The sequence below is a fragment of the Drosophila melanogaster genome, chromosome 2L (genome assembly GCF_000001215.4).
Source record: "Drosophila melanogaster chromosome 2L".
NCBI classification, from domain to species: domain Eukaryota; kingdom Metazoa; phylum Arthropoda; class Insecta; order Diptera; family Drosophilidae; genus Drosophila; species Drosophila melanogaster.
In genome coordinates this window covers 12929885-12942860 of record NT_033779.5, presented here as the reverse complement: position 1 = coordinate 12942860, position 12976 = coordinate 12929885, and the positions used below count along the sequence as shown (strand labels likewise).

The window sequence follows — 12976 nt, the reverse complement described above, 5'->3', positions numbered from 1 at the left end:
TAAACAGATATACCAATTAAGGCAAGGACCACTCATATCTATATAGTTGCAACTTTAAATAAAAAAAATTAATAATTATACACTTAACTTACGTTTCTTGTGTAATAAAAATTAACTTAAAATTGTTTTCTTAGTACCAAATCTCAGTGGTCGATAAAATTGTTCCTAATTAGTTGGATTTCAAGTGTACACTAGGATAACTCCGTGCTCGTGCTCAAAGGAGTTATAAAAGAAAAACACTCACCGCCTGAAAGTATGCAACGAGAAATGTAAGCAACCAAGCCGAATCTCCGCGACTGCCAAGCAGACAGAAATCCTGGCCAGCCACATGGCGTATACGTGTTAATTTAGCGCAACGATTAGACACAGCGCACTCCTTTCCACCTCCTTTCCACCTCCTTGCAACCGGCAATGCCTCCTTCTTCTTCTTCTCTCGCTTCCGCCGACAATTGCAGTTTGGTAAATTGGCCGTTTGCTTAGCACAATAAATTTCAACACTGGCGCCTGTCAGTCAATGGCCAGGAGCTGGCGGGGATCGGGGATATCTGGATCTCCGGCGGTTAGGCTGGCTCGTTAAGTGCATTTTAGCCGAAACGTTTTCAATTTGGCCAGAGTCAGTCTATTTTTAGGCTAAGCCCGACACAAAACACTATATTTTGTCGGACTATAAGTAATGATGTGACGATTTGGCAGCAACCGAATGAGGTGAGTGCACTGGAATGGGCTGCGATCCATTCTATATACATAGCCACATATACTATATCTACATATATTCCTGGCATGGGCGTTCCCTAATATGGTTCATTGGCCCCAGGTCGTATTTTCCTTTGCTGTTTGGCATTTTACCCACGCAGTTCAAGGCCCCGTTTTGTCGGTTGTTGATTAAAGTCTGGGCATACCAATTTACCTATATATTGCTCGGGGGACTTTGGTTTTCAAAGAAAAGTGGATTCTACTAAAAATACATTTTACTCTGGCTTATGAGAAATAAATAGGTGCGAAATAATGATAGCCATAGGAAAACAAAAGGATACCAAATTACCTGTATTGCACTCTTGTAACTTTCCTTTACTACTATTAATTTGTAATCAAATAGGAAATGGAAATATCACATCATATACTGAAAATACCTGATTTTCCAACGATTCCAACTGCTTTTCCTACGAAGCAGTGGCATTCTTAAAGAGTATCTCAAATTTCCAACCATAACTCCTGGTGAGAATGTTCTCCACTTTGTTTGTTTGTTGCTGCCGTTAAATAAAATTTACTTTACCATGCACTTTGGGCATACATTCTGCTTGGGAAAAGTGGCCGGAGTCCTTGTTTTCGTGTTTCTTCTCTCGATTTTTTGTTTCCTTCGGCGAGGAAACCAGCTTGGGTCGTTTGCCCAGTCTGATAAATTGTTTCCGTAGAGAGAACGCTGCACGTAATTGCTGAGCGGATCGATGAAAAGTAGCTTAAGGATGCCGGGCAAGAGTGAGTTGTTGTTGCAACTGCGGCACTGCTGCTGTTTCTGTTGCCTGTGACAAGGCCAACTAATTTGTACTGTAGTATGTGCATATATCGAGGGTACACTGTACCTATAAGTACACAGCAACACTTAGTTGCATTGCATAAATAAATGTCTCAAGTGAGCGTGATATAAGATCACCCATTTATGCTTTAAGCTAAGTCAGCATCCCCACGCTGGCCGCTGGCCATATATGCGCATAAGCTCTCTCTCTCTCTCTCTTATACATATATATATACGCTGCTCTTCTGCCGCTGTCGACGGCGGCGCAGTCGCAGTATTTAGGTAAGATTAGACACTCTGTAGAGGTTAAGCGGGCAGAACCGTTTCTGCTACTCGAAGAGATAAGAAGAAATAAAAAGGTGGCCTGACGGCTGCACCCAACTGCAAGAAAAACACGTGTTCTCAATTGGTGGCATATATTGGTTTATTACATGGCGACCGTGAGGCAGGAGCCTGCGATCTGAGGACTACTGAGGAAATGCTGCTAATATTGCCGATTTGATTTGGGAATTCTAAACAGCGACAACAGGTGTGAGAGGCAGGCCGCCCCTTACACCAGTGCGGGAGACCTAGAGACGGGACACTGATGAAAAAAAAAGAAACAAAAATACTGAGTGAGTAGAGTGTGGTAATGGGCAAACGCGGATGTCAGGAAATCAAAAATAAAGGTATAGCACATATTAAGTGGCTATGATATACAAATAAAACACCGCCCCCATGGGCAACGGCACAGAAATTAACTGCCGAATTAGACTTTCTGAAAGAAAACCTCCAGCAAAGAAAGCCGAATACCACAACTCACTCAGCAAAAATAGAAATAATCAATGAAGAAATAACTGAAAATTCAACATCACCCAAGCCGAAAAGACCCGACGTCTGCATGAACGACTGCCCTCGACCATTGTAAGCCGCAACAGCAATTAGCACGGCATCCTGCGAGGGTAGGATTAGGATAAAGGATAAAGGATTCCACCGGCGCGCCGCACATGACAACAGCGAATGTCTACCAAGCAGACGTTCGAACACCCTGCTCCTGTCGAGCAAAGGGATCTGCCAAGTATCAAAGAGGTAATAGAGGTAGATCCGTCCGCGGGACCAAAGCCCTTGACCATACAAGAGTACAAGGCACGGACTGCAGCGAGGGAGCAGCCACCTAAAAAGAAGAGGGGTGGCCGCCGGATTAAGTTGCTCAGCGCCCGGAGGCTCAACATCGAACTACTGAAGACGGCAACTAATGAGGAAGACCGGCAGCGCTACAAAGAGCGCCTTGCAGCCATCAATCAACAACTTCGTGGTGCGAAGTAAAGCGGCGGGCTGCGTTATACGCCATAGCCTCAACCGCCCAAATATTATATTAATGTTGTCGATGCGGTTTCCGCTGCAACAAAATTACTAACTTATCAGGGACCCATTTCATAACTAACACATTATACTCAGTCCTAAACTTAAAATAAGTAATAATATTGTAAAATTGCAAATTGCAACCGATGTAAACTGAGTATAATGAATTCATCTATCAAGTAAAAATATGTTTAACAACAGTTTAGACCTATTAAAATTTCGAGCTATATTTATATCTGATCGAGATAACAATAATTGACCAATTCTCAAAGTTAAAATTCTATTTGTACTTTTGATATACAAATAAAGACTAATTTTCCCCATATCAAAATGGGACATAAGTCGTGGATACAACCCCACAGTTAAATTCAATGTACTTACTATTTTTGATTTTAGTTATCCTATCAGCCTTTTAACCTGGCCTTAAAACTTTATCAGTTTCACAAAAGATCGTTGAAAAGACTTACATGAGTCGAGCCAATGATTTAGACAAAATCTAATAGAAACTACACCAAAAAGGTACAAGTGCGATTACATCGCTAAAAGGTACATACATGGAATGGCTAAACTTAACCATATCCATAAACAATATTAGAGATGCTTTTGATAAATCCTATAAATGTATTAATAAAACCGCGCTGATCAAAACTCAGACGCTTATTTTTCACATAAAGGTATTGATAACACAATACAACACATTACAAAACCTAATAGTAACAAACAAAAGCAAACTCACTGAAGAACATAAAGTCCAATGCTTCAAAGTTCTCAGTTCATTTGGTAAAAGACTACATAATACCAGCGTTAGACACAGTATTATAATAGAAGTCCCAACAGAACTAACCAAAATAGCAGAATTCGACGAAAGCCAGTTAAGAGACTTGGACGAGTCGCAGCCGTTAGAAGATTTAGATATCGAAAGCGATATCGAATCAATAGAAGAATTAAAATTTAATACCGTACAACCAAATACAAGAAACATGGCCAACGCATTAGAAGCTCAGAGAGCATACGTTAAACAGGTATCTGCCACAGTACCTGAATTCGATGGTAAGAAACTCCATTTAAACAGGTTTGTGACAGCACTTAAGTTGACGGATCTAACTAAAGGAGATCAAGAAACTTTAGCAGTAGAGGTCATAAAGACCAAAATTATTGGCCCATTAAACTATAAAGTAGAACATGCGACAACGATACAGGCAATAATTACCATATTGCAGGCAAACGTAAAAGGCGAATCGCCTGACGTTATAAAGGCCAAATTAATAAATGCCCAACAAAGAGGCAAGACCGCGTCTCAGTATGTTACAGAAATAGACAGTATGCGTAAGCAGCTCGAGGCAGCTTACATAGACGGCGGATTAGACGCCGATAATGCTGACAAATTCGCGACTAAAGAGTCGATATCAGCAATGACCAAAAACTGTGCCAACGAGGCACTTAAAATGATCTTAACTGCAGGTACATTTAGTACATTCAACGACGCAATGGAAAAATACCTACATTGCAGTACAGAAATAACCGGCAATTCAAATACAGTCTTATTCTATAATGGGAATAATAGACGTGGTAATTATAATGCCTACTATCGTGGTAGAGGCAGAAATAATTATAACCATAATTATAACCAGAATTATAACCAAGGTTATAATAATAACAACAGAGGTCGCGGAGGCTACCGCGGCCACGGTAATAACAGAGACGGAGGTAACCGAAGGGGTAACCAAAGTCAGAATAATAATAACAACCGAAATGTGCGTAACGTACAATCGGAAAACAGCCAGACCCCCTTAAGCGATCAACAGTAAAAGTGTTTAAAGTAAACCTAAATCTGAGTATTTTCATTAAGACAAAAAACCATGAAACAAACACAGTTCTTACATTACTAATAGACACAGGTGCAGAAATTTCATTGCTAAAAGCCAAAGCAAAGGAATATAATAATATAAATTTCAGTAATATATCAAATATTACAGGTATTGGGCAAGGAACCATACAGTCTATAGGTACAGTAGATCTTGACATACGCATTCAGGATGTTCTAGTGCCACATGAATTTCATGTAGTACCTGAGAATTTTCCGATACCATGCGATGGCATAATCGGAATAGATTTTATCAAGAAATACAATTGCGTATTAGAGTTTCAAAATAACAAAGACTGGTTCACAATAAGACCCAATAACTTCAGTAGACAGATTAGTGTACCAATTACACATAACTTAGACTCCAACACACTCTTATTGCCAGCTAGATGCGAAGTAATCAGACAAGTCAAATTACTCACTAACGAAAAAACGGTGGTAGTACCAAATCAGGAGCTGCAACCAGGTATAATAGTAGCAAGCACCATTGCCGATAGCAAAAACGCATTGATTCGCATTATAAATACAAATAATAAAGACGCCATAATAGATAGCGCGAAGATCAAATGCGAATCAATGAAAGACTATGACATTTTTACAACACCAGTAGAAAAGGAAAATAGAACTGAAGAAATTTTAAAACAATTAAGATTCCCTAAACAATTCAATAATGAACTAACTAAGTTATGCACCGAGTTTAGCGATATTTTTGGTCTAGAAACAGAACCAATATCGGCTAACAATTTCTACAAACAAAAACTCAGATTAGGGGAAAAAACACCGGTCTATATAAAAAACTATCGCATGGCAGATAGCCAAAAACCAGAAATCGCCAGACAGGTAAAAAAATTAATAGATGATGGAATAGTTGAACCATCAATGTCTGAATATAATAGTCCATTACTTTTGGTTCCAAAGAAACCACTTCCGAATTCCACGGAAAAAAGATGGCGATTAGCAGTTGACTATCGTCAAATAAATAAGAAACTATTATCAGACAAATTTCCACTTCCAAGAATAGAAGATATTCTTGATCAATTAGGAAGAGCAAAGTATTTTTCATGTCTCGACCTAATGTCTGGATTCCACCAGATAGAACTAGAAAAAAGGTATAGAGATATAACGTCATTTTCAACAGCCAATGGCTCATATCGCTTCACGCGATTACCATACGGACTGAAAGTAGCACCAAACTCCTTCCAACGTATGATGACACTTGCATTTTCTGGTCTTGAACCATCGCAAGCATTTCTATATATGGATGACTTAGTAGTAATAGGTTGTTCAGAAAAACATATGCTCAAAAATTTGACTAACGTATTCGAGCTATGTAGACGACATAATTTGAAACTACATCCAGGGAAATGTTCTTTCTTTATGAAAGAAGTAACATATTTGGGTCACAAATGTACCGATAAAGGTATACTCCCAGATGACACCAAATATGAAGTTATAGAAAAATATCCTATACCAACAGATGCCGACAGTGCTAGGCGTTTCGTAGCCTTCTGTAATTATTACAGACGTTTCATTAAAAATTTTTCTGATCATTCACGCCACTTAACGAGGCTTTGTAAAAAGAATGTTCAATTCGAATGGACAGCAGAATGCAATGATGCATTCGAATACCTTAAAACAGAATTAATGAAACCAACATTACTACAGTACCCAGATTTCGGTAAAGAATTTTGCATAACAACCGATGCTAGTAAACAGGCATGCGGAGCGGTACTTACACAAGATCACAATGGTCAACAACTTCCAGTGGCATACGCTTCAAGAATGTTCACTCAAGGTGAAAGTAATAAGTCCACTACAGAACAAGAATTAACGGCCATTCATTGGGCCATAAATCATTTTCGACCATACATATATGGCAAGCATTTCATGGTAAAAAGCGATCATAGACCATTGTCATACCTATTCTCTATGAAAAATCCAAGTTCAAAACTCACTCGTATGAGGCTGGATTTAGAAGAGTATGACTTTACTGTAGAATATCTTAAGGGGAAAGATAACCATATTGCGGACGCCTTGTCTCGCATAACAATAAAAGATCTGAAAACAATCAACAGAGAAATATTAAAAGTTACCACCAGATCAAAAGCTAAACAGGAAAATTCCTGTAAGGACGAAGCAATAGTCAAAATACAAGAGGAAAAAGAGCAAACAATAGAAAAGCCCAAAGTCTATGAAGTTGTCAATAATAATGACACAAAGAAATATGTTTTAATCAAAATAGATAAACACAAGTGTTTATTAAAACGAGGAAAAACAATTGTTTCACGCTTTGATGTTGATGACTTGTATTCTAATGAAACATTTGATCTAAATCAATTCTTTCAAAGGCTTATTTCAAAAGCCGGAATGCATAAAATAACAAAAATGCGAATATCACCAAGCGAACAGATGTTCCAATTTGTATCACTAAATGAATTTAAAATAAAGGGCAACCGAGTACTCGAAAAAGTAGAACTAGCTATTCTACAAAAGGTGATAATTATAGACAAAAATGACGAAGCTCAGATTAAAGAAATTTTGACAAAATTCCATGATGATCCTATAGAAGGAGGCCACACTGGTATTTCGCGAACCCAGTCAAAAATCAAAAGATTTTATTATTGGCCCCAGATGACCAAGACAATCTCAAAGTATGTAAAGACTTGTTTGAAATGTCAACAAGCCAAAATTACAACACATACGAAAACTCCATTAACATTGATGCCAACGCCAGCAACAGCATTTGATACTGTTTTAATTGATACCATTGGTCCACTACCGAAATCGGAAGACGGAAATGAGTATGCAGTTACAATCATATGCGATCTAACCAAGTTTTTAGTAACTATTCCAACACCAAATAAAAGTGCTAAAACAGTTGCAAAGGCTATATTTGAATTATTTGTACTGAAGTACGGTCCAATGAAGACGTTCATTACAGATCAAGGTACGGAATACAAAAATTCACTTATGAATGAATTATGCAAATATATGCATATAGAAAATCTAACATCTAGCGCTCACCATCATCAAACTTTAGGAACAATAGAAAGAAGCCACCGAACTTTTAATGAATATATACGTTCATACATATCGGTTAACAAAAGTGATTGGGACATTTGGTTACCATATTTCACTTATTGCTTCAATACAACACCCTCAATAGTCCATGACTATTGCCCATACGAACTAGTATTTGGCAGACTACCCAGACAATTCAAAGATTTCAGTAAGATAAACAAAATAGACCCAATATACAACTTAGACGACTACTCTAAAGAGCTTAAATGCAGACTAGAATTGTCGTACAACAGAGCAAGAAGAATGTTAGAAAAAGCAAAAGCGGATAGAAAATTAAGATATGATAGGAATACAAATAATTTCGAATTAAAAATAGGAGATAAAGTATTACTTAGAAAAGAAACAGGTCATAAGTTAGATAAAAGATATGAAGGTCCTTATGACGTAGTAGATATAGGAATAAATGACAATATAACCATTAAAACAGGAAGTAAGAAACAACAAATAGTACATAAAGATAGGCTAAAAAAGCACAAATAGAATGAAAAAAAAAAAGGGCAATCAATGCCAAACCTTTCATAATAAAACTTAAATAACGGCCTGATCAGCCAAAACAATATAACAAAGACATAGATATAATCGAATTTTTATTAATTCAAAATACATACATATTTTTTCTTTATTCATTTAAAAATTCTATATCATAAATAATGTTAATTCATTAAAAATAATATTTAAGTAATTTTTATTTTATAATGGTAATATAGTTGATAGAAAATAACTTCATTTCTTTACGTTATTTTAAAAAAGAGGGGAGGTGTAGTATGTGCATATATCGAGGGTACACTGTACCTATAAGTACACAGCAACACTTAGTTGCATTGCATAAATAAATGTCTCAAGTGAGCGTGATATAAGATCACCCATTTATGCTTTAAGCTAAGTCAGCATCCCCACGCTGGCCGCTGGCCATATATGCGCATAAGCTCTCTCTCTCTCTCTCTTATACATATATATATACGCTGCTCTTCTGCCGCTGTCGACGGCGGCGCAGTCGCAGTATTTAGGTAAGATTAGACACTCTGTAGAGGTTAAGCGGGCAGAACCGTTTCTGCTACTCGAAGAGATAAGAAGAAATAAAAAGGTGGCCTGACGGCTGCACCCAACTGCAAGAAAAACACGTGTTCTCAATTGGTGGCATATATTGGTTTATTACAGTACACTTCACTCGAGAAACCGAACGACAGTTGGCATAAAAATAAGACAATGTTCAAAAGTGCAGAGCCAACTCATTGCAACACCCAACTTGTTTCCGTGTGAAATGTAATGCAATTTCATGTCAAAAACCAACACAGACGACAGGACTCAGTGGCAAACTTTAAAGTGATATTTTTGTGTCGGTTGGTACAGCGTACAGCAAAGCACACCTGTCCTGTTCCGTTTGCCTTCCACCACCTTCGGGCTTCCAGGCTTCGTCCTGCCGACTTTATCCCTTCACCTGCTGCCATCTTCGAGTTCGTGGGCTGCCGTGCGGCTGTCTCTTCTTGGTTTTTGCTGTCACTGCAGCAGAAGTAGCAGCAGCAGGCAGCAGCAGCAGGAGTAGCTGCAACACCAGCAGCAGCAAACAGAAGTGCCAGTCATGAGGCCGCAAGAAAACAAACTTCAGCCTGCTTCCTGTCCCGCCTCGCTCCTCTTCCCGATGGCCCCTTTACTCCTTTCACTTCTTTGGCTCCGCTTCCTCCTTTTACACCGCTCATCCTCGACCGCAGCACATGCCGCTTACTTCCGCTTTTGAGTGTTAAGCAACGCACACAAACGGAAATACACTGGAAAGCACACTGTGAAAGATGGGGAGTTCTGGGATATTTTTTTAACAAAATTATATTGAAATTGATGCAAGACCATATTATTATTGGAAGTCAGGGGATAACTTGAATCGTATTTAATAGTAGACATATTTAAAATGTATATATTTTTTTGAAAGCTCTTATTTACCTTTGATTTCTCACTGTGTAGTATCTGCCACACTCATAGATTTCGTTGTCCTTTGACATGCATGTCTCGGTCTTTAGCTGTTCAACCTGTCTGCTGCTAGCTTTCGGTGTGCAGTTTTTGTCATTCCTCGTTCCTTCCGTGCGCCTGAAGGCTGTGGAAGTTATGACAAAACCTGCCACGCCTTCCGCCCATTGAGCGGCATGCCTACCCCTTCGGCCCGCCCCTAACTGCCCAGGATCCTTTGGCCGGAAAAAGGATAGAGGCGAAGTGGCAGGGCGAAAGACCAAAAAGTGCATAGGAAGCGTTATAGGTGATTCGCTTGTTTGTTGCTTGTTTGTTTGCAATTTGCTGCCATAATTCTGTAGTTGTTGGCGCTCAGTTTTCGCGCTCCAGGATTTAGATTTCTGCCAAAGCTGGTTGTCTTGGAGTGGAAGTGAAAATTGTTATGGCAACGCACTTGATACCCAAACAAGATGGAATTTTATGGTAGATTAATTTTTATCGGAAATATCCGTACTTATGGACTTGTATATTTATTATTGTAAGCAGATTAACAGGATAAATAAATAAAGTTAATTGGGCTGTAAAAGATGTGAGTCCGCATCCCGAAAACATCTCACCTGTTTTTATATTTGCTTTATTTTAAAATGCTAATGCGAACAATGTTTCAAGGGCATTCAAAGCCATTTCCCCTACGGATACTTTTAGCGTCACTGTTTATGGGGCGTATACGTGATGTTTTCGTTTGCATCTGTACCTCAGCCAAATGTGAATGCTCACCATTTTGGTGGCCATATCAATTTCGCCATCGCTTGCTTTTGGACCACATTACCGTTAAAATTGTATTGGATTGGTCCTCCTGGATGCTTTGCTGACCGACTGGATAACCGAATGGCTATTGTGGCCCCAAGTCACTGCCAGATTGAGCTTCCCTGTATCCTGTTACCATTCCGTCTGCATTCAGTCGGACTGTGGCATATATATATATATATATATATATATAGGTATTGGTATATAAACCCTTACATGTGTAGCTATGTGTTTTTATAGATTTTTTCCTTATGGCCACACGAAGTTCTTCTTAAAATGCAATTTTCAAGATTTTTCTTTTCCTTTCAGCTCGTTTGGCTGGCGCCATTTCAGTTCTTGCCCGCCGATTTTCAGCCTTTCCACCCGTGCTGCTCAACTGGCCAACACTTTTGGCTCTGGCCACGCCCCCATTCGGTTCTGCTTGCATGTGTCAAAAGGTATTTTTTATGTTCAGTTTCGTGTTTTCCAGCATTTTTCCAGCGTTTTATTTTTCTTCCTCCTTGGTTTGGCTTGGCTTGGTTTGGTTTGGTTTGGTTTGGTTCACAGGACATTCGAGTCTGGGGGCGAGTCGAGTCCCATCTTGTGTGCAGGTAATGTGGCACTTGGCTAAAATGGTGTGTGAAATTTTATGCGAAACGGCTTAAGATGTTGTTGCTGTGGCCGAAGTTGTTGCCGTGCTTGTTGTGCTGATATTTCTGGAACGGAACACAATCATTCTGCTATGTTGCACATAAAAAGTTACGTTGAGTGGCAGTATATATGTATATATATATAAACGTGTATAGTTCCCAGTCCGTTTGCTTTCGCCTCTATTCTCTGACCGAAGCTCTGCTGATGATGACATTTTCGTTTTGGTCGCTCGGATTGGCAGCAACACACACAAAACTGGTAAAAGGGGGAAAAAAAGAAATCCCTGAAAAAAGATTAGTTAGCTTGGGAGGGTTTAGTTTCAGTTCCATCTTTTTTTTTATTTGGACTTGAGTCAATGTTGTTAGTTTGGATTCTGGGAATGGCAAATGGCCTGAGAATGAAACTCGATTTCGATTGCGTTCTTGTATTTTTTTTTATTTTGCCTCTCGGTTTTTGTCATGAAAACATTTTTCGCTTTGTTATTGAGTGTGCCAGAATTGGTCTTCATTTCCAGCTACCACATTTGAAGTAATCATCTGGATTCAACCGAAAGCTTCATCTAAAATATAGTGCATAACAATAATACCATTGGCCTTGTAGTACAGGTTTTTGTTTCCGATCAGTGCGAAGGAACTTTAAAAAGACCCGCATTGCAACAGCTACTTTTAAAGCTTAAAAAGGAAACTAAATAATATCGAAATATTCCATTTATTCCGAGGCAAATTTATTTTATTATAATTGAAATGGGAATTTTTTTAAATCCACTAATGTATAGCTGCACTTTGCCAAATGACAAACTTTGTTTTGTAACTCAGTTAAAAACTGTTGTCTTCTTTGTTTTTTTTGCTTAACTTTGTTCAACGTAAAAATGGGTCAAAAGCTTTCGGCACACAAATAATGTGACACTCATTATAGACCAATGAAATCAAGTATAAAATATGTTCAACATAACGAGACTTAAATACTCTGTAGCAAAGGAATTTAAATGGAATATATACACAAGGAAAAATGTTGCTATATGTTATCCAATGGATTTACTTAAAAATTATACAATTATATGGTAATTATTAAACATCTTTTGAATTGCAACAAGATAGTTGTCATATATCTCGTCGGTTTTTAGCTCTGATAAGCTTACCATTATAATTTGCATTTGAAAACACGTGAATTTTTAATTGCTACCATCGAGTTTTTCTTCTTAAATCGTGCCAACATGTTTTTTTTTCTATCTTTTATTTTTGGACGGCGTGCAGTTGGACGAAAGCGTTTTACATGTCAAAGGAGTAGTACCGTGTCCGTGCAGATAAAACAACTCTTTGCGGACCGGAAAGGGACACCGAATCCTGGGGGCTTTCACCGGAAATGGCTGTTTCTCTAAAGCGTGTTTTTGCATTTCCGTGCTGTCGTGCTTTTTTGATGTTTCATCCCGGCGAAAACTCGTCAATTACAGCAAATAATGACAAGCACCATCAGCATCAAAGGTATGCGATCTCACCTTCCACATCTGTCGGCGACATCATATTTTCCAAATTGCTTGTAAAAATACCATTTAATTGGTTGCGAGAAAAGGGATTCCAACCCATCCTGTGGGCACACTTGACACTCCAAATTTTAACACGGTCTGGTATTAATTCAATTAAAACTGAAATGCGGGAATGAAGCAAAAAGGCTCAATCTAGTTAGCAACCAGTCTTTTGCTTTGCTCTGTTCATGTTTTTGACACTTTTAATGGATAGGCACAGCAAAATCATTAATTATGTTTCGAAATTCGAATGGAAAATGCATGTCACTTTCCGGATCAG

At 38.5% G+C, this 12976-nt stretch overlaps 1 long non-coding RNA gene across 1 annotated transcript, besides 1 other annotated feature; it reads right to left on the bottom strand.

Moving 5' to 3' along the window:
* The first annotated feature begins 1546 nt into the window (after positions 1-1546).
* Positions 1547-8956: a mobile genetic element.
* A 1564-nt stretch (positions 8957-10520) lies between these two features.
* Positions 10521-11310, bottom strand: lncRNA:CR44183 (long non-coding RNA:CR44183). Its single transcript, NR_073766.1, has one exon. It is a non-coding gene; the product is annotated as a long non-coding RNA:CR44183 (long non-coding RNA).
* Between the last annotated feature and the right edge of the window lie 1666 nt (positions 11311-12976).